This window comes from Melanerpes formicivorus, unplaced genomic scaffold (assembly GCF_026170545.1).
Source record: "Melanerpes formicivorus ecotype bairdi unplaced genomic scaffold, bMelFor1.0.p_v2 SCAF_95, whole genome shotgun sequence".
NCBI classification, from domain to species: Eukaryota; Metazoa; Chordata; class Aves; order Piciformes; family Picidae; genus Melanerpes; species Melanerpes formicivorus.
The window spans coordinates 961,692-970,950 of record NW_027142447.1 but is presented as its reverse complement, the minus strand read 5'-3'; the positions used below and the strand labels follow the sequence as shown (position 1 = coordinate 970,950).

General features: G+C 50.1%; 1 protein-coding gene across 1 annotated transcript in view; it reads left to right on the top strand.

Moving 5' to 3' along the window:
- Positions 1 to 47: 47 nt before the first annotated feature.
- Positions 48 to 9,259, top strand: part of GTF2E1 (general transcription factor IIE subunit 1) — an 80,918-nt gene continuing 71,706 nt past the window's right edge. Inside the window, exon 1 of the mRNA XM_068165925.1 lies at positions 48 to 120. The gene's annotated coding sequence lies outside the window, so the exon portion shown is untranslated. The remainder of the gene's footprint in view (positions 121 to 9,259) is intronic.

Sequence of the window (9,259 nt, the reverse complement as noted above, 5' to 3'; positions counted from 1 at the left end):
CCCCGTTGGCCGCGATCCCCCGAGCTGCGTGACGTCACAAGAGGGCGCGGCTGTGTGACGTGCTCTGGCGGAGCCGCCGGAAGCGCTGCTTGGAGCGGCGAGAGCTGGAGGCGGCGGCAGGTCAGTGCCGGCTTCAGCGAGCCGGGGTCGTGCCCGCCCTGCGCTGCTGGAGGGGTCCCGCCGGGCTTCGCCCCTTCAGGCTGTGCCATCCTGCAGCCGGCGGCCGTTCCGGGCGGGGACTCAACGTGGTGCTGCCAGGGGAGATTAATGGCTGGGAGACCCCTCTGCCCCTCCCCCCTCCACTCGCTTCCCGGGAGCCCAGCGGCGGGTATCCGTGGTCCTCAGAGGCCCGGCACTACGTCCCCCACTCTTCCCCTAGTTCTTTTGGGTGCTGCTGACGGGCTGGGTGTGCAAGCAGCGCCCATGGGGGTCCGTGCGCCCCTCAAGTTGTCTGGCTGGGCCGCTGCTCTAGGCGCCTACTTCGCCTTTGGCTCCAAACCACTCTCGGCCTCTCCTTGTACGTTTTTTGTGGGGCTTTCCTTGCTTGGGTTTTTTTTTGGAGGTGATGCGGCTGAGCCCCTCTGGTTGTGGTACAGGAGCCTATGCAATTGGCTGTTTAAAAACACATGAAATGGGTAGGGGATAGGAAGCCGTGCAGATAGCAGTAAGGGGCTCTCCACTCCACGTGGTATTAAAGCTGAGTCTGCTCCTGTAGGAAATATGCAGTTTGAAGGAAGGTGAAAGATTATGGGAACCTGAGGAGTAACTAACACTGCAACAAATCTAGCTACTTTTGTTTTGCCAGGTTTGACCTTTGGTTGAGGCCATACAATGAATCCCTTCAATTCAGCATAATACTTCCTTTTGGGGTGTAAGTTTTCCTCTGCCTTCCCAAGCTTGCTGGTTCCCTGAAAAGCAACTAAGCATCCCATTGCATAAGGGCACTAAGCTGTTGAATTGGTTTGACTTGTCAAACATGTATCATTGCAAGTGACTCAGAAGGCATGAGGAGGCTCAGCAGTCTGCAGAGGGTGTGCAGCAGTGCACAGTTAATGCATGTTTTCATGGAATCCAGGCCAGTTAGCATATCTTCAGCCATGGAAGGTAGTTTCTTCTCTCATCTTCTCCACTGGCATCCTTTCATGTTTGCTGGTTCAATAGGTTGTTGGACTTTCCCACTAGACAATTCAGCTGTTGAAAAACCCAGTGGAGTTGGGGAGGGAGAGAAAGAAGGTATTGTTTTGCCTCTTGGTGATAGAAACTGGTGCACATGCAGGTCTCTGTGTGTGCCAGAGTTGGCACAGGAGAAGGCAGAGCAGGGGTGATGGGAGTTTCATTCCCATTTTCTGCTTCCTTTAAGATACCAGCACTTACAGGATGGCCAAGGGATCAGGTCCAGCCAGCATGGATTTAGGAAGGGCAGGTCCTGCCTGACCAACCTGATCTCCTTCTGTGCCCAGGTGACAGCCTGGTGGATGTGGGGCAGGCTGTGGATGTGGTCTACCTGGACCTCAGCAAGGCCTTGGACACCATCCCCCACAGCAAACTCCTGGCCAAGCTGTCAGCCCCTGGCTTGGACAGCAGCACTCTGAGCTGGGTTAGGAACTGGCTGGAGGCTGAGCCCAGAGAGTGGTGGTGAATGGTGCCACATCCAGCTGGCAGCCAGGCACTAGTGGTGTCCCCCAGGGATCAGTGCTGGGCCCCATCCTCTTCAATATCTTTCTTGATGATCTGGATGAGGGCATTGAGTCCATCATCAGTAAATTCGTGGATGACACCAAGCTGGGGGCAGGAGTTGATCTGCTGGAGGGTAGAGAGGCTCTGCAGAGGGACCTCAACAGGCTGGACAGATGGGCAGAGTCCAAGGGCATGAGATTGAACACATCCAAGTGCCAGATTCTGCACATTGGCCACAACAACCCCATGCAGTGCTACAGGCTGGGGTCAGAGTGGCTGAGAGCAGCCAGGCAAAAAGGGACCTGGGGGTACTGGTTGACAGCCAGCTGAACATGAGCCAGCAGTGTGCCCAGGTGGCCAAGAAGGCCAATGGCATCCTGGCCTGCATCAGGAATAACGTGTCCAGCAGGAGCAGGGAGGTCATTCTGCCCCTTAACATTGCACTGTTTAGGCCACACCTTGAGTCCTGTGTCCAGTTGTGGGCCCCTCAGTTTAGGAAGGAGGTTGAGTTGCTGGAATGTGTCCAGAGAAGGGCAACAAAGCTGGGGAGGGGTTTGGAGCACAGCCCTGTGAGGAGAGGCTGAGGGAGCTGGGGTTGCTTAGCCTGGAGAAGAGGAGGCTCAGGGGTGACCTTCTTGCTGTCTACAACTACCTGAAGGGAGGTAGTAGCCAGGTGGGGGTTGGTCTCTTCTCCCAGGCAACCATCAACAGAACAAGAAGACACAGTCTCAAGCTGTGCCAGGGGAAGTTTAGGCTGGAGGTTAGGAAGAAATTCTTCCCAGAAAGTGATTTGCTGTTGGAATGTGCTGCCCAGGGAGGTGGTGGAGTCCCCATCCCTGGAGGTGTTCAAGAGGGGATTGGATGTGGCACTTGGTGCCATGGTTTAGTTAGTCATGAGGTGCTGGGTGACAGGTTGGACTCAATGATCTCTGAGGTCTTTTCCAACCTTACTGATTCTGTGATAAATTTGATGTTTTTCATGTCCCTCCTACCCAGTGTGCTTTATCTTCACTGCTGCAGGTTGTTACTGTGCAGTGGTTTGTCTTGGCCATTGTTGTCCTTTTGTTTCTTCCCTGCCAGTGTCTCCTGATGCTCATAAATGATTAAGGTCAGTGCAGACATCATTATGAAGCAGATGCACGTCCATTAAAACCTTATTAGGAGATGTTATCTTCTTTCTTTGCACAACTAATTAATTCAGCTGTGACTTACTCCTTCAGTGGAAGGTGAAATCACTGCTCAAGGATACCCCAGTGAAGTCCCCTGCTTTTGAATTTCACACTGATAGTCTCATGGCACTGGGTACCTGTTGTGAGCTGCTTCACTGTCTGACTTACCTGATGAAAGCTAGTAAGGATTTGGAGCTCATATGCTGTAGCCTGGGACTCCTCATGGCAGAGTGGCCAGATGTCAGCTTTTCCTAGAGAAACTAGCTTTTCCTAGTTGTGGCAGTGGTGTATGCATGCTCCCCTCATGCCTTTGTTCTGCATATCCTCACTGACATGAGAATGTGATTATCAAAGGTGATACTGCAAAATATGTCCTTCATCCAGCCAGAGAATCATTGAATTGTTAGGATTGGAAGGGACCTCAAGGATCATCCAGTTCCAACCCCCCTGCCATGGGCAGGGACACTCCACACTAGATCAGGTTGCTCAGAGCCACATCCAGCCTGGCCTTAAAAACCTCCAGGGTAAAGCTTCCACCACCTCCCTGAACAACCTGTGCCAGTGTCTCACCGCCCTCCTGGGGAACAACTTCTTCTTAGCATCCAATCTGAATCTCCCCACCTCCAGCTTCATTCCATTCCCCCTAGTCCTATCACTACCTGAGATCCTGAGCAGTCCCTCCCCAGCCTTCTTGTAGCCCCCTTCAGATACTGGAAGGCCACAATGAGGTCACCTGGGAGCCTTCTCTTCTCCAGACTGAACAGCCCCAACTCCTTCAGTCTGTCCTCATAGGAGAGGTGCTCCAGCCCTCTGCTCATCCTCGTGGCCCTTCTCTGGACACCTTCCAGCACCTCCAGATCCCTCTTGGAATAGGGGCTCCAGAACTGGAGGCAGTACTCCAGGTGGGGTCTCAGCAGAGCTGAGCAGAGGGGGAGAATCGCCTCCCTTGCCCTGCTGGCCACACTTCTCTTGATGCAGCCCAGGATCTGATTGGCTTTCTGGGCTGCAAGTGCACACTGAGAGCTCCTGTTGAGCTTCTCCTCCCCCAGCACCCCCATGTCCCTCTCCTCAGGGCTGCTCTCAAGCCAGCCATACAAATCTTGAGTTGTTGACTTTAGGCCTCAATTTAGTTGATTAGATGGTGTTGGGTGATAGGTTGGACTTGATGATCTGAAAGGTCTTTTCCAACCTGGTTAATTCTGTTCTGTTCTATTCTGATGTAGGATAAAAATTGGTGTGTGATGAACATATGCCTATTCTTCTTTTCATAAGTAAGTTGGTTGTGTTCAGTGTTGTTGACCACTCTGCACCTAGCTGAAAGGAGGTGTAGCAAGGTGGGTGTTAGTTTCTTCTCCCTAGTAACAAGGGATAGGATGAGAGGAAATGACCTCAGGTTGCACCAGGGGACATTTAGATTTGACATTAGAAAAAAATCTCTTGACAGAAAGGGTTCTCACACCCTGGAATAGGCTCCCCAGGGAGGTGGTTGAATCCTCATGAAGACCTCTAGGATTGCTGAGTCCAACCATCCACCTCAGACCACCATGGCCATTAAACTATGTCCTGAAGCGCCACGTCCACATGTTTCTTGAACACCTCCAGAGATGGTGACTCTACCACCTCCTTTGGCTCTGTGGTGCTACAAGTTGTGGTTTGGTACCAGCCTTGGTAGAGTTAGATAGTAGTTGGACTTGATGATCTTAAAGGTCTTTTCTGACCAGAGCCATTCTATGATAGAACAGAATAGAATTAACCAGGTTGGAAAAGACCTTTGAGATCATCAAATCCAACCTATCACCCAACACCATCTAATCAACTAAGCCATGGCACAAAGCACCCCATCCAGTCTCTTCCTAAACACCTCCAGTGATGGTGACTCCACCACCTCCCTGGGCAGCACATTCCAATGGCCAATCTCTCTCTCTGTGTAGAACTTCCTCCTAACATCCAGTCTGAACCTCCCCTGGCACGGCTTGAGACTGTGTCCTCTTGTTCTAGTGCTGGTTGCCTGGGAGAAGAGACCAACCCCCACCTGGCTACAACTTCCCTTCAGGGAGTTGTAGACAGCAAGAAGGTCTCCCCTGAGCCTCTTCTTCCCCAGGCTAAGCAACCCCAGCTCCCTCAGCCTCTCCTCACAGGGCTGTGCTCCAAACCCCTCCCCAGCTTTGTTGCCCTTCTCTGGACACCTTCCAGCAACTCAACATCTTTCCTAAACTGAGGGGCCCAGAACTGGACACAGGACTCAAGGTGTGGCCTAACCAGTGCTGAGCACAGGGGCACAATGACCTCCCTGCTCCTGCTGGCCACACTGTGCCTGATGCAGGCCAGGATGCCATTGGCCTTCCTTGCCGCCTGGGCACACTGCAGGCTCTTGTTCAGCCTACCATCAACCAGTACCACCAGTTCCCTGTCCGCTCTCCAGCCACTCTGACCCCAGCGTGTAGCACTGCATGGGGTTGCTGACCTGAGGAATCACAGCATGGTTTGGGTTGCAAGGGATCTTTCAATGCCATCTAGTCCAGTTCCCTTGCAGTAAGCAGAGACGTCATCAGCTAGAGATGAGAGCCTTGTCCAAGCTGACCTGGAATGTTTCCAGGGGTGGAGCACCTACATCCTTTATAGGCAACCTGAACGAGTATCTCATCACTGTCAGTGTATAAACATTGGCTCTTCTGTCTAGTGTGAAGTGCCCTCTCTATTGGTTTAAAGCCATCACCCTTTGTTGTGTTGGCCTGCCCAGGGAGGTGGTGGAGTCACCATCACTGGAGGTGCTTAGGGAGAGACTGGATGGGGTGCTTGGTGCCATGGTTTAGTTGATTAGATGGTGTTGGGTGATAGGTTGGACTGGATGATCTCGAAGATCTCTTCCAACCTGGTCTCTTCTGTCCTCTTCTGTCCTCTTCTGTCCTCTTCTGTCCTCTTCTGTCCTCTTCTGTCCTCTTCTGTCCTCTTCTGTCCTCTTCTGTCCTCTTCTGTCCTCTTCTGTCCTCTTCTGTCCTCTTCTGTCCTCTTCTGTCCTCTTCTGTCCTCTTCTGTCCTCTTCTGTCCTCTTCTGTCCTCTTCTGTCCTCTTCTGTCCTCTTCTGTCCTCTTCTGTCCTCTTCTGTCCTCTTCTGTCCTCTTCTGTCCTCTTCTGTCCTCTTCTGTCCTCTTCTGTCCTCTTCTGTCCTCTTCTGTCCTCTTCTGTCCTCTTCTGTCCTCTTCTGTCCTCTTCTGTCCTCTTCTGTCCTCTTCTGTCCTCTTCTGTCCTCTTCTGTCCTCTTCTGTCCTCTTCTGTCCTCTTCTGTCCTCTTCTGTCCTTCTAATATGCTCCGTCTATGTACTGAAAGGTCAGAATAAATTCTCCCTGAAGCCTTCTCTTCTGCAGGAAAAGAAGAAATCAATGTGTAGAAACTTTAGCTGAGGGGGGAAAAAATAATGCTTTAGTAATTGAGATTAAGAAGCATTCCTGAGTCTCTAACTGTTGCTGAAAGCCAAAGGCACAATGCATTCCCTTGGTGGTGGTCTTATCTATTAGTCCTGTGTAGGTCTCCTTTCTTAAGCTGTTTGAGTGTGTTTTTTCAGGAAATGGTGCCTTAAGTCTGCTTTGAAAGCTGCTGTGGATATCTGCAGCTGTCTTCTCAGTGAGATTCTTGCAGTGGGAATGCCTTCCATCAGCTCTCAGATGAGATGTCTGGAGTGAGAGGTGCTCATTGAAAAGCATTTTTCCCTTTCTCTCTGTTTTTTTTTGGTTACAGCTGCTGTTTTGAAGGTCACTGCGCCCCCTGCAAGTCTCCTTCCCAAGTGTTTGCTAAGGAATTCTTAGGAGACAGTGAACTGATGATGAGAGAAGGGTTGGGTTGGTTGGCTGGTTTTGAGAGCAGCACTTAAAGCAGCCTTTGACTTGAAAAGTTTGACTGTTTAAAATCTCTTCTGGAGTGCCAGGTTGGCTTTTACAGTGGGTCTTTTACATTGATGATATACTGTGCTTAAGCTCTGAATAAGAGTTAATCAATTTGAATAAAGAAAGGCTTCTAGCCAGCTTCTGCCTTGACATTGATTTATGGTGTCAGTATGCTGCTGACAGGTTCAGTCAAAAGCAAGATTTATCTTTTAGTGACTGAAAGCCTTTACAAACTCCCCACAGAATGAAACTGATTCTCAGAGACAATGTCCTGTGACAACAGGCAGATTGGATCTGACTTGCAGATTCACACGTACTGGATGGCAAACTCAGGATGGGATATCCCTCACTGCTAACCCTTTTACTTGTCATCCAAAGCTCTGTAGTCTAAACTGTCCTTTGTGTGAGAGTCACAGCTAATTCACTTTGACCACTGTGAATACCACTTGGCCCTAAGAGGGGGGAAAAAAGAAGCTTGGGCGGGGAATCACCCTAAAGGAATGAAAGTGTTGGGGTTTTTCTTACCCTAAAGGGTGGAAAGACAGGGCAATACTGATTTACTCACTGTTAAGCTCTGAAAACCCACAACCTGGTTTCTGTGCAGTTGTGCTGGCTGTAACCCTTGAGAGGAACATACCTTCTTGGTTGCAGGAGAGGGTAGGGGTTAAAAGGAAGCAAAGCTTCAGTGAGTAGTGTTACTTGAGTTGTGTGAGAGGATAGGGTTAAAAGGAAGCAAAGCTTTAGTGGGTAGTGTTACTTGAGTTGTGTGAGAGGGTAGGGGCTAAAAGGAAGCAAAGCTTCAGTGAGTAGTGTTACTTGTGTGAGAGGGTAGGGGCTAAAAGGAAGCAAAGCTTCAGTGAGTAGTGTTACTTGGGGGTTGTGTGAGAGGGTAGGGGCTAAAAGGAAGCAAAGCTTCAGTGAGTAGTGTTACTTGTGTGAGAGGGTAGGGGTTAAAAGGAAGCAAAGCTTCAGTGAGTAGTGTTACTTGAGTTGGGTGAGAGGGTAGGGGCTAAGAGGAAGCAAAGCTTCAGTGAGTAGTGTTACTTGAGTTGGGTGAGAGGGTAGGGGCTAAGAGGAAGCAAAGCTTCAGTGAGTAGTGTTACTTGAGTTGGGTGAGAGGGTAGGGGCTAAAAGGAAGCAAAGCTTCAGTGAGTAGTGTTACTTGAGTTGGGTGAGAGGGTAGGGGTTAAAAGGAAGCAAAGCTTCAGTGAGTAGTGTTACTTGTGTGAGAGGGTAGGGGCTAAAAGGAAGCAAAGCTTCAGTGAGTAGTGTTACTTGGGGGTTGTGTGAGAGGGTAGGGGCTAAAAGGAAGCAAAGCTTCAGTGAGTAGTGTTACTTGTGTGAGAGGGTAGGGGTTAAAAGGAAGCAAAGCTTCAGTGAGTAGTGTTACTTGAGTTGGGTGAGAGGGTAGGGGCTAAGAGGAAGCAAAGCTTCAGTGAGTAGTGTTACTTGAGTTGGGTGAGAGGGTAGGGGCTAAGAGGAAGCAAAGCTTCAGTGAGTAGTGTTACTTGAGTTGGGTGAGAGGGTAGGGGCTAAAAGGAAGCAAAGCTTCAGTGAGTAGTGTTACTTGAGTTGGGTGAGAGGGTAGGGGTTAAAAGGAAGCAAAGCTTCAGTGAGTAGTGTTACTTGGGGGTTGTGTGAGAGGGTAGGGGCTAAAAGGAAGCAAAGCTTCAGTGAGTAGTGTTACTTGAGTTGGGTGAGAGGGTAGGGGCTAAAAGGAAGCAAAGCTTCAGTGAGTAGTGTTACTTGAGTTGGGTGAGAGGGTAGGGGCTAAGAGGAAGCAAAGCTTCAGTGAGTAGTGTTACTTGAGTTGGGTGAGAGGGTAGGGGCTAAAAGGAAGCAAAGCTTCAGTGAGTAGTGTTACTTGAGTTGTGTGAGAGGGTAGGGGTTAAAAGGAAGCAAAGCTTCAGTGAGTAGTGTTACTTGAGTTGGGTGAGAGGGTAGGGGCTAAGAGGAAGCAAAGCTTCAGTGAGTAGTGTTACTTGAGTTGGGTGAGAGGGTAGGGGCTAAGAGGAAGCAAAGCTTCAGTGAGTAGTGTTACTTGAGTTGGGTGAGAGGGTAGGGGTTAAAAGGAAGCAAAGCTTCAGTGAGTAGTGTTACTTGGGGGTTGTGTGAGAGGGTAGGGGCTAAAAGGAAGCAAAGCTTCAGTGAGTAGTGTTACTTGAGTTGGGTGAGAGGGTAGGGGCTAAAAGGAAGCAAAGCTTCAGTGAGTAGTGTTACTTGGGGGTTGTGTGAGAGGGTAGGGGCTAAAAGGAAGCAAAGCTTCAGTGAGTAGTGTTACTTGAGTTGTGTGAGAGGGTAGGGGTTAAAAGGAAGCAAAGCTTCAGTGAGTAGTGTTACTTGAGTTGGGTGAGAGGGTAGGGGCTAAGAGGAAGCAAAGCTTCAGTGAGTAGTGTTACTTGAGTTGGGTGAGAGGGTAGGGGCTAAGAGGAAGCAAAGCTTCAGTGAGTAGTGTTACTTGAGTTGGGTGAGAGGGTAGGGGTTAAAAGGAAGCAAAGCTTCAGTGAGTAGTGTTACTTGGGGGTTGTGTG